This window comes from Capricornis sumatraensis, chromosome 7 (assembly GCF_032405125.1).
Source record: "Capricornis sumatraensis isolate serow.1 chromosome 7, serow.2, whole genome shotgun sequence".
NCBI lineage: Eukaryota > Metazoa > Chordata > Mammalia > Artiodactyla > Bovidae > Capricornis > Capricornis sumatraensis.
Genome location: NC_091075.1, coordinates 8,613,865 through 8,626,716, shown reverse-complemented (window position 1 = coordinate 8,626,716; position 12,852 = coordinate 8,613,865). Strand labels below are relative to the sequence as shown.

The window sequence follows — 12,852 nt, the reverse complement described above, 5'->3', positions numbered from 1 at the left end:
AATAACTGGAGAAATCCTGCATGCGAGCTAACTCACTGCAGTCATGTCCGACTCTTTCTGACCCCATGGACTGTAGCCTGCCAGGCTCCTCTGTCCATGGAATTCTCCAGGCAAGAATACCAGAGTGGGTTACCATTTCCTCCTCCAGGGCATCTTTCTGACCCAGGGATCAAACCTGTGTCTCCTGCATTGGCAGGCAGGTTCTTTACCACTAGCACCACCTGGGAAGTGAGATGCAGAAACTCTGGAGGGTACCAAGATCAATGCTGGGAGTTATTCCTCTTGGGTAACATAAATGTGAATACTACTTGTGATTTCAAACTTGTATCACAAGTTTGCACAGATGCTACTCATGGCTCACCAAGGGACCCTTTCCCACAAGGCAGGTAAACAGCAAGTAAAGAAGTAAAGAACCTCAGAAGTAAAGAACCCTCCCCAACTGATATTAATTAGATGGCAGGAAATGAAGCCAACTGGAAGCTGATAAAAACTTGCTATGAGTTATCATAAATGTGACTTGGATTTTAAACCTCAAATCTTTTAAAACAATGAATCCAACCAGAAGTTTACTACCTTAATATTCTACTTTACTGAAGACCCTAGCAGCTCAAGAGTCTTGCCCAAGCAATGATGATGTAATATAAAAATCAGTGTCCGGAGGAATAATCTTTAGCATATTTTGACTTCATGAGGCTTCCTTAGAGCATTAATAGCACTGTATCCTTCAAGACAATGTGTCAGTGTGGGTGGCTGCTGCTGCTAAGTCGCTTCAGTCGTGTCCGACTCTGCGACCCCATAGACAACAGCCCACCAGGCTCCCCCATCCCTGGGATTCTCCAGGCAAGAATACTGGAGTGGGTTGCCATTTCCCTCTCCAATGCATGACGGTGAAGAGAGAAAGTGAAGTCGCTCGGTTGTGTCTGACTGTTAGCGACCCCATGGACTGCAGCCTACCAGGCTCCTTCACCCATGGGATTTTCCAGGCAAGAGTACTAGAGTGGGGTGCCGTTGCCTTCTCCTCAGTGTGGGTGGAGCGCTCAACAAAATTGAGTTTATGCACTCAAAAGGCCAGGCAGCCAGGTTCCAGCAGTGCTGCAGGAAAACGCTGAGCACTGGCATTTCCAGTGTCAGACATTTGGGGTCTTTAATAATATACAGAGGAATGGAATGAATACATTCACTTGTGAATGATCAAAAAACAAACAAAACAGAAGGAAATCTGTGGGGCAGAAAGTCTAGGTGAATTGTCTTTTTTTTTAATCACTGTAATAAAGAGTTTATCTCATGAAAATTACACATGTGGCAGAAATAAAGTGCTATTTCATACTACACATCCCATGTGTTCATATTTTTAAAGAAGATGAAAAATATATTATCCTTAAAATAAGAGTCAAGGTAATGATTAATAATATGTTTTTACTGGATATTTAAATAGTTTTAATTTTTGTATTATCACCTATACTTCATCTCATACTTTTCAAAAATTTTATAAATTGGTTAGTAATATTCACTAAAAACCCTGGGGGAGGAAATGGCAACCCACTTCAGTGTTTTTGCCTGGGAAATGCCATGTACAGGGGATTCTGGTAGGCTGAAGTCCATGGGGTCGCAGAGAGTCAGACACGACTGGGCACATAGGCACATTCATTTAAAAAAAGAAAAGGAAAGTCCCTATATGATGGCACATACTCTGTTAAGGAGGAAAACTTTCCCCTTTTGCACTTTCTCATTTTCACTCAATATTACTGCCTGTCACAGAAAGGAAAACTACAGTTTATAATTTATATTATAACTAATATAATTTTCCACTAATCTAATTAGATCACAGTTTTTCCAAATGCCTATAATCTAGAAGTATTAAATGGGATATGCAAAACACTGCATAGTGAAATACAAGCTCTCACATAGCATTTCAAATATGATTAGCAAACGGATACACAAAGTAGCTCCATCCAATAATAACTTAACTTTCTACCAAAGTTGAACTGCTCACTCCAGTTACAAAATGAATCTTAAAAAGACAGGAATGCCTTAAAATACATATTCAGTATTCCAGATGCTTTGAAAGGGAAAAATAATTAAAATACCTTGTCTAGGTTTTAAAGAAAATTTCTTGGCATCAAGAAAAGGAAACAATTTACAAAGCAGTGTAAAATTCTAATGCAAACATAATCATCCAAATGAGTTAAAAATATAATTAGATGAAACCTACTTGTAGAGCAACTAGTTTAAACATTTTAAGCCATTCTATTTTAAGATATCACTAGAGAGTTCTCACTTTTTACGCTCTAAAATCATATATGGTAACAAAACCCACTTGGGCAAGGTCTCTAGGCAGCTCATTTAGTGACGTGCTTGCACATTAAGAGGCACCAGGAGGAACCTCAGCTTCTTCCTGAGTTAAATTTCTCATTATATTACATCTCTGAGTTTTTCCTTTGCTTCCATTAATACTGACACTGAACTTCAGTAGAGAATGAAGGGCCCCAGGTGGGACAGACTTAGGCTTCAACCGGAGTTGCTTCTAAGATAAGACCTCAGGTGCATTATTTATGCTGTCTATAAAATGGAGATAAGGGTATTAATCCTCATAGGCGTCTTAAGAAAATTAAGAAAAATGACACCTATAAAGTGATCGCATAGAGTCTGGTACTAAGGGTTTAATATATTAAAGTTACTGTTTTTAAGTTAATCAAACATTAACTGGAGTATATTTTCAAAGGCAATTAAATTTTTTATAAAAATAAAAATAATTTATTCATGGATTTCTACAGAATAACTAGATGTTAGCCATTTGTTTTCCAAGCTCCTAGTGTAAAAGCACGAATTTCTCTACAAAAACACTTGTGCAAAACAAAAAAGGTGTTTTAATGTCTGTAGTTTCTCGAATTAGAATTGTAAAAACATGGACTCCTTAGACCAACAACTACTTATGGATGACATAATTTTCTAAATAATACATAAAGAATAAGAGCTGATCATTTAGCTGAGAAAAATCACTCTGAGAGCATAACTTGTTTTTCTATTACTACCCAGAACTTAATCGCTAAAAATAAGTTATAGAATTTGGAGGATGATGTGGTTTCTAAATACCAAAGATATAATAAAACTGTTTAACAATTGTGATAAAATATACAACTAACTGCCTATGATAAAAGCCTTAACAATATTTCATAAAAATCATAATTTTAAACTGGGGAATGGTTTCAATACTTGATTAAAACCAATGCTTTAACATTTGCTACAGGAGATTTAGGGATTAAAGTCGGTCTGTTTTAGTTCCTACCCAAGGGGGCTTACTTGGGGGAATTCTGTAAGTAGGTTGATACTTGAGCCTCATGGATGTTACCCTTGTGTGGTATAACATTTGGGGAGATTTGCAGGGCGCCTCAAATAAAACAGAACAAAAAGCTGCAGGCCCTGAATGATCCATAAAACACAACGCAGGAACACGTTTCTAAGGCCACTATTAAAACATCACCCCTTTCTCTTTCTTTCCAGTGCTTTTTCCATCTTCATGTGAATTAACTAATTAAAACTAGAATCAAAAAGAGTGTACTAATTTCCTGTCAAAGGATGGTTGATAACATATGGAAATGGGCTAAATCATCTGTAGGAAAAACAACACAAAAACTTACATAAAATATAACAGATATTTCTCCTGCTCCTGGATCCTGATTTTATAGTTTTAGCTGCCATGTTTGGACACTCTGACCTAGATCCACCACTCTCACTTGGAAAATACTTAAAGAAGTATTTTGAGAAGTTGTGAAATCAACTTCTGCTGAGAATCAAGAATGCCTAGAGATGAAAGAGAATTTTAAACTCATTTATAAATCTCTCTGCCTTGATTTCTCACCACTCCCATCTCACATAAAGTCAAGGTCTATTAACCTGGGCCAGTTACCAAGTTGGGGACACAGATGGGAGGTCTGAACTCCCATTCCAATTCCCTTTCCAGTACCTTACACAGTCTTCAGAAGGTTCTGTTCAAACCATTAATAAAAATTCACTTTAAAAATAAGGACACAAAGTCTATTAAATCCCGATTCTGTTGTTCTAATTTCCATGTATCAGAATAGGGGGATGACTCCCCAAACTTGCAATTATAATTAAACCACTGATGATTCCCAATGTATAATAAATTGTAACCTACTGAAAATCACTCTAAAAAGATTTTTAAATATGTATTATTTCCTTTAAATTTCTTAAGAACACTAGAAGTAATGTTATTAACATTTTACAGAGAAAGCAAATAAAGTACCTAAAGGTCATACTCTTAAGAAAGATGTAGTTTGGGAGTTGAAGCTTAAATCTGTCCTAGCTGGGGCCTTTAACCATCGTAAACTGAAATAAATTTTAAAGGGCTCAGAACAGTGGTTCCCAACCAAGTACTGGTACCAGACTTTGGGGGGCATTTGGAAATGTGTGTCAAAACAATCGGGGTGCTCCTGACATTTAGTGTCTGGGGCCCAGGGATGATAAACATCCTGCAACATGCTGAGCAGCTTCTCACAACAAAATGTATCACTACCAAAGGCCAAACAGCATCCCCTTTAAGAAGCAATAGTTTGGGAGAATGGCATTGTAACATGTATACTATCATGTAAGAATCGAATCGCCAGTCTATGTCCGACGCAGGATACAGCATGCTTGGGGCTGGTGCATGGTGATGACCCAGAGAGATGTTATGGGGAGGGAGGTGGGAGGGGGGTTCATGTTTGGGAACGCATGTACACCCGTGGTGGATTCATGTCAATGTATGGCAAAACCAATACAGTATTGTAAAGTAAAATAAAGTTAAAATAAATAAATAAATAAATAAAAAAGAAGCAATGGTTTATTGTAATGGAAAAGAATTTGAAAACAGAACATATCTATAAAATATACATACTATACATATATATAAAACTGATACATATATAACTGAATCACTTTGCTGTAAACCTGAAACTCACACAATATTGTAAATCAACTATACTTCAATTAAAAAAGGAGAAAAAAGCAAGGGTTAATAAGAATAAAAGATTACCATACTATAGCAGAGTATTAAATGAAACAGGGGAGATCTGAGACACCTCCAAGTGATTCCTACAATACCCCTACTCTGATGTTACACTGAGTAATTCCCTTGCTTCTGGCATGGATTAGAAACAAATGCTGCCTAAAGTTATTTAACGTTCCCAAGTCTTCTCCAGCTATAAAAACATCTCAGAAGCTTACTGGGACCAAATATAAATAAAACGCATAACCACTTCATATGGTTTTACATTCAAATTTGACCAAGAATAGGAAGAGACATGTTTTGCAATTTTCCATGCATTCATAATCACATGTATGAAAAATGTTCCTTAAAGAAATACCTATTTACATTTAAAAGAAAATCTAATAACCAGAATCTATGCTGTAAATATGGAAGTCAATTTGTTTTACAGCTTAGACATGGAGAAAAGATTAGATTAGATTGGCATGTCTCAATCTGAGGTATGAGAAGCCCTCAGAGTCTGCAGCAAGTATGTTTTGAAGATCTGTAGTAGGCTCAGATGGTAAAGAACCAGCTTGCAATGCAGGAGACCTGTGTTCATTCCCTGTGTTGGGAAGATCCCCAGGAGGAGGGCACAGCAATCTCTCCAGTACTCTTGCCTGGAGAATCCCATGGACAGAGAAGCCTGGTGGGCTACAGTCCACGGGGTCACATAGAGCTGGACACAACTGAGTGACTAACACGCGCACACACAGTTTTTCTATGGAAACGCTTCAATTCTGTGTTTTCACACTAATGACAACAACAACAACAAAGACCAAGATGTACACTTTAAATTACTGGAATGACCACCTTATAACCAACTACTATCCTGCAGTTGTAGGAGTCAAGTTTATATTTGTGTTTACAGTCACACTGCAGCCCAATGGTTCTGGGATAACGAGAAAACAAAAGAGGTAGATTTAACATGCAAATATGCTTTCAAGCCAAGTAAAACCAAAAGCTGGTGTACTGTGCTATAGGACTAAAAGTTTCATGCCTGTTGAGAGAGACCCAGTGGGAAAAATGAATCATCAGAGGCAACTGTAGCAAAAGCAAGATGACCTCACCAGACCCTAGCATCATATTGCAATTAGGGCCACATTTACTCCACAAGGATGATTTAATGAGTGTTGTCAATTTGCATTTGGCTAGAGTTTTATCATTGTATTCATAATCAACTTATACATTTATTTTGGTATTGCAGTTGCACAAACGCTATAACTATGATTAAATTATACCTACTCTTAAGAATTCCACATTTAACTAACATTAAGAGAAAGTCAATATTAGGTACGGCAGATAGCTCGAACTTCTGGGTGCACTCACATCACTTTCCTTTGGGAACTTTTCCTCCCCCACTGACACATCACATTATGGGTTACCTGCCCCAACGAAGTAAGGAGACAAACCTATTCTTCCAGAGATAAAAGTTGGTCCAGAGCAGGCAAATTATGCAAGTAAGGCCAAAATAATTCTGAGGGGATTGACATGGATAAGAAGGTATTTCTCAAACATCAAAAGTTTAAGACCCACATAAACTTGCCAAGAAAAATGTTCCAACACATGAAGAAAGCCTGCTGGAAAATAAAACCAATATAGCATAGCATCAAAAGGATGGCTGGACAAATGGATGGATGGTGAGATGAATGAATGGTGAGATGGATGGAGGGAAGAAAGGGGGAAAGACAGATTGATTAGATATATATACAGGCAAAAAAAAAAAAAAAGAATACTGACAAGATTATGTCATCACACTGAATTTCACATCCAAACCAATACCCAGGAATGTCACTTTTGTATGAGTTCAGTATGAATTTCTGTCATTTGTGACCGAAAGTTTTTTAATGGAGGTTTAAATAATGGAGGTTAATAAGAATGTCTTTCTTTAACAGGGGAAGGTTACTTAAATTTGAGAAACTCTGGATTACATGATCTCTAGCTCTATAAAGTTCAAAGATCTTGTATGTGTTTTAAATATGTCACCAGCTTAAAAAAAAATCAGGATCTTTTCTTATAACCTCAGCACGCTTATTCAACGGAAAGTAGAAGTGATTACTTTTTTCATGATTTTTACCAGCGATATTATATCAGATAGGAGACTTTTCTCTCTCAAGTTTAGATGTAATAAAATTATTCAGAAAAGACAGTTTGAAAAAGTTAATCTTACTTTATAATTCAGAATCAAGGAAACGGTTTCAAAGAACACAGAAGCTAACAATGGCACCCAAGACTTTAAAAAGCAAGTTCACTACAAACTACAAATGGGGCATATATATATATATACACATACACACACACACACATCCATATATATATTGAGTTGGAAGAGTTTGCTTTTTTCCATAACATGTTCCGGAAAAAAACAAAGGAACTTCCTGTCCTACCCAATAAAAGGCTTTTAGAAGCTTTTAAGAGTATTTATCAGAATGATTCTTATAAACTTAACACTCAGTTTGCTTTACCTGCCTGATATTTAGTTGGCAATACATATAAATTCCTGCCAGTTAGAGAAAATAAATAAAGCACTCACACCATGAAAAAAAAAAGATTCAAAATAAAATGAGAATACCAAGTCAGTAAGATTACAGAGCTAAGTATCAAGTGAATGACTCATATGGAAAAGTTTCTTCCATTTTTATTCTTAGTGTAATTCACAGGTACTTTTTTTTTTAGCTGAACCTGATTTAACAGATACTTCCAAGGCCACATCAATCAGCCACATCAATTGGTCCACTAAATCTGTATCTGTCCAGCTAAACTAATCTCATAGGAAGTCCTGCACAGTCAGTAGCTACTCTGCATTCAAAATTCAGTCATTTTTCAATCCTTCACTATCAATCAACTCTGATTTATTTAATTACTCTGCAGTCCTTACCAAAGGCTCTTATCCTAAGAAGAGCTTTTATCCTACACTTAGCCCTGAAAACAAAGAAAGAAAACAACTCAATACAACAGTTACAGGTATAACAAATAGTTTGAAAGATATTTAGGGGACAAACTAATAAACACCAAGCAGTTTCTTTTCCCCCAGCCTTTTCAAATATGAAAGAACCTTCTCCCAACCATTATTAAAATGTACTATGAAGTTCAAGCAGTTGTAAGTTAAATCATGTCTTCAAATCTAGAGGAAGCTACTCTTTGTAATCAGGTAAGGGTGAAGGTACAAACTCTACCCATACGACTTGAAAACACCTTCAGATATTTTTAAAGAAATGATATCAGAGACAAGACTCAAGTCATTTCTTCAGGTGGAACTATCTAAATAGGAAATTCTGTTGCACAACATAATCAAAACGCTAGAAGCTGCTCATCTTTAGGGCCTGAAGATGACGTCATGAAAATATTAGCAAGTTCTGTAGATCTTTAGATCACAAAGATACGTCCTTCAGGACTTCCCTGGGGCCTCAGAGGGTAAAGCATCTGTCTACAATGCGACCGATACGGGAGACCTGGGTTTGATCCCTGAGTCGGGAAGATCCCTGGAGAAGGAAATGGCAATCCACTGCAGTACTCTTGCCTGGAAAATCCCATGGACAGAGGAGCCTGGTAGGCTACAGTCCATGGGGTCGCAAACAGTCGGACTGAGCGACTTCACTTTCACTTTAGATCACAAACCGAAGAAAAAGTTAATGAAATGTATTACAAGCCTAAGTATTATATTAATATTAAACGAATATATTTATTTTGAGATATTTATGACTAACTGCCACTGCGCTGGGTTCTACCACAGTTTTAGGAATCATGCTCTTGTATTGCGTGGGGGCTTAAAAAACGGAACCAAATAGAAAAAACCTTGAGAACATTAGTGACCAAAGAGCGATGAGAAGCATCATTTCAGGGGCTCCTGAGGATTCTTCCAGATTCAATCACATCCAAATTCAACCCACATGGAGCTTTTAGGGCACTAAAAAGTGCCTTAGAGCTGGCTATAAGGACCCTGGTTATAAGCAATACAAGGATAAAAGGACATTATCACACCAGAATTACCGTAATAAAAATATTAGAAATAATATCAAAGCCTGACTAAGTCAATACCCACAGGATTTTATTGTCTTCAACCTTAATGGCTACTTAACAAAATATGTTTAACAAAATGTTTGTCTGAAATTGTGAAAAGGTTATAGTCCTATATGATATAGAAATAATCATTTTAAAGAGTGCATAGCAATATTTATTTCACACTCATCATCTGACTTTAAGAAAAATATCTTGCAAATAATAATTACAGCTTCAAGAGATGAAAAAAATATTAAAAACAAGCAAACAAAAAAGAAAGAATCCTAAATAGTGAACCTGGAACACCAACTAATTCACCACAGCTTTGCAGTGTTAAATAAAAAGTCTATCAGAGAAAACTGTATGGGAGTGTAAAACTTCTGTTTCTGGACTTTGATCCAAGAAGTCATAAAAAGTTGCCCTCATTTAATATCTATTTCCAGTATATGCCAAATATTCTGCTTTTGTCTAGTACAAAACAAAGTAATAAAAAGTCAATCATATTACCTCCTCAGTACTAAATAACATAAGACACTGACCACAATCACAGTAACTATTGAAAGGTAAATTATTCTAATATGCCGTCAAGAATAACAACAGCTGTTAAAGTGGCATTAGCACCAGAAAGGCTTCATTTGCAAAGGCAGGAGCATTTAAGCCCTTCATGAACACGGTATCTCAAACCTGTAGGACTGCAAAGCTTTCTACAACAGAAAGGGTGGGAATTTTCCACAGGTTTTAGTTTCTAGTCGCAAACTAATTTTTATGCCAATAGATTATGTTATGAATTGTTCAACTGACACTCTCAAATTCACTTAAACAGGTTTTGATTGCTAAAAACCATTCATTTGTGTGCTGCACACTCTGGCTTTTAAGGAGGTGTTTAGCTCTGTATTGAAAGATAATTATAGAAAACAATGTAATATAGCAGCAATAACTGCTTTCCAGGTCAATCAAAATTCACAGGTGTTTAAACGAGAGTTTAGGAGTGCTAGAACCTTCCTTCTATTCAATGACGACTATTGGGTGCAGACCATTCAGTCTGGGAAGAGAACAGAGAAGCATACATAAATGTCAAACAATTAAATCAAATAAGGAGGAAATAGTTCTACCAATAAGCCTGTCTACAGATGCAGATGGCCAATCTATGTAAATCCAAATTTATTTTAAATAAATAAACATGCAAACTGCCCCTACAGAACTATTCTATTTCACAAGTTTCCTGAATTACAACAGTATTCATTTTATACATACAAAATTTGAGAAGTGGGGGGAGCAAAGTAACACGAGCTTCTTGTTAAACACACACACACACACACACACACACACACAACTTAGCTGTAAAGTTAGTCTCTGCAGTGATTTTACCACAACCATGTGAATCACACGGTGTTTAGCAGGTTGGCATTTTTATATCCAACCTCTCATCCTTAAAATTTTAAGTCTCCAGCTAATGCTATCAAATATAAGCCCAAACTGGAATATTGTTTCTAGAAAAAATTATGGCTACACACAAGACTTAGATTATATTCTTCACACTGACAACTTTCAGCACTTTATAATTCCTCAAACTGAGGGCCTGCACTATTCTTGAATATCTTCACTTTCGTTTTCCAACTTCTACTCAACATAAACTCTTCTCTCAAGATTATAAATACACACACACATATCACAAAGTGTTCAGCCTACTCTCAATTGTAATATCAACTGTATATCAACTGTAATATAAAAACTCCAACTGAAGAAAAAGTCTTTAACAGTCTCAGATAATCTAAATTTTACACTAAGTAGTGTAATTTTGAGAATTGAGATTTTAATCCTATGCTACTTTGGAGAAAAAAAATGTGAAAAGAAAATTCATTTAACTTATTAGGAAAAAAATATTACTCTTCAAGTTTTGGCAGATTCTCAAAGTGAAGTGTTCTTATGTATGAGTTAAAAGCTACCGCCAAACACCCCCAAGTTTGTGTCTTTAAAGGGAGAGGAGAGAAAACAAAGAAAAAGGATATTAACGCTGATTTTTAAATAAATAATTTCGTTCTTTCTTAATAATATGCCTAAGGAACATCTCTAAAGAACATCCCCCTACACACTTAAAAGATCAGCCCAGTCCTGCCCAGTCTCTTACGCGCTGTAATTCATTAAGGATGGAAGTGTGCAAACGGTTAAAGGAATCCGGGGACAGACGGCCTCGGAGGAGGCGACCTCTGGAAACTGTTGGCCTCCAGCAATGGATCATTCCAGGCCTAGACGGTCTTGGTGCTCACCTCAAACGCGCAGAAAAGTGCCCTTCCGAAAGAAATCACTTTCATTCAGGGTTTATCCTCTGGTCACTCCAGATTAAGTATTGTGATAGAAGACGAAAGCGACGGAGAAGAGGATTTTAAAAGGAAGGCGGAGTAATTAAACAGAAGAGATAAGGTTTGTCCCAAAACCTTCGCCTCTTTAAAAAACCCCCAAAGTCATCAAACCGATAGCAACCCTCAACGTTCGTTGGGAGAAACGGGAGTTAAAAAGACTCATCTAAGATTTCAAAAATATTACATCTGCAGGAATGTAAAGGAAGACAAAAATGTCAAAGAACGCATTTCCAATAAAGCATCTCCCCGCCAGTGTGACCCGGGTGCCACCACCCAGCACAGCACCCGGCCCCACCGCGCCCCCGGGAAAAGTGGCAAAGACGGGGGCAGTGCTGAAGGAAGTACCTTGTTTTGTCTCCAAATGGCAACATAGCAAACGTGGGAAGTTGGAGGTGCACACCAGGCGGCCTCGGCGGACCCTGGACTGCAGGAGGCGTCGGGGGCGATGACTCGCCCAGGTGAGGCGGGTCGCTCGAAGCCGGCTTCCCTCCGGTCCCCGCCGTCGCGCCGCCGCCCGCCGCCGCCCGCTCGCCCCGCGCCGCGCCGCCCCCTGGCGGGGAGCGCCAGGCCGGACCGCGGCCGTGCGCCGGCCGGTGGGAGCCCGGCGGCCAGCCCCGGCCGGCTCCTCCACCATCACCGCCCCGCGCGCGCCTCCCTCCCGGCCGAGGCGGCCACCTCCGGCTGCCCGAAGGCCGCTGCCCCGAGGCGGCGACGGCGAAGTCCGGGCCCCTTCTCCAGAGGAGTGCGCCTGGGAGTCAGCCCGCGTCCGCGCACAGCAGCCTCGCCCTCGCGGCGACTTCGCATCAACTCTCCGGCTTCCGGGCACCCGCCCGCCTCCCACTCTTCGTTCCACCCTCCTAGCCCCGCGGCTTCAGCCTCAACGCCTCTCCAATTCTCCCGCGGGCGTTTCCCACGCGCGCCTCGACTGTCCGCTGCGCAGCCTCCTCCCCAAGCACAGGCTCCCTCCTCCCCGCCCTCCGCAGCAGCCGCCCCGGCGCTTGGCTCCGGACCAGGAAGACTGGCCTCCGGGGTCGCCTCGGGCCGCGCGGGACCTGCCACCCCCCGGGGTCAGCTCTCCGCTGTCCTTTGTGTGCGCGCCGCCAGGCCCTCCGCGGAGCGCCTTCCACGCCGCCGCCTTGCGCGCAAACGCGAAGGAAAGGAAGAGCGCGGGACAACCAGGGGACTGGAAGGGGGGCAAAAGACGACAGCACTCACTCTGGGACGGTTCCGGCATGGTGCTGCCTTTGGGCTGCTTCTCGGTCTCGCCCCTACCCCGGCTTCCCCGCCCCGCCAGGGCCGGGGCAAAGGGGGACGGGGGAGGAGCGGAGCCACCGGGGCCGCGTCGAAAATGGTGCTTCCGGAGCTGCAGGGAAGGGGGTCAAACACTGTTTTGGTTTCGCTAAGGAGATTTAGGGGAAACAGGAGGCTAGAGAAAGGCCCGTGAGCGCAAATATAGGGAAATAATCTTGC

At 40.0% G+C, this 12,852-nt stretch overlaps 1 protein-coding gene across 1 annotated transcript in view; it reads right to left on the bottom strand.

Moving 5' to 3' along the window:
- The window catches only part of PDE5A (phosphodiesterase 5A), a 142,865-nt gene extending 130,239 nt beyond the window's left edge, over window positions 1-12,626 (bottom strand). Inside the window, exon 1 of the mRNA XM_068975114.1 lies at window positions 12,598-12,626. The gene's annotated coding sequence lies outside the window, so the exon portion shown is untranslated. The remainder of the gene's footprint in view (window positions 1-12,597) is intronic.
- Between the last annotated feature and the right edge of the window lie 226 nt (window positions 12,627-12,852).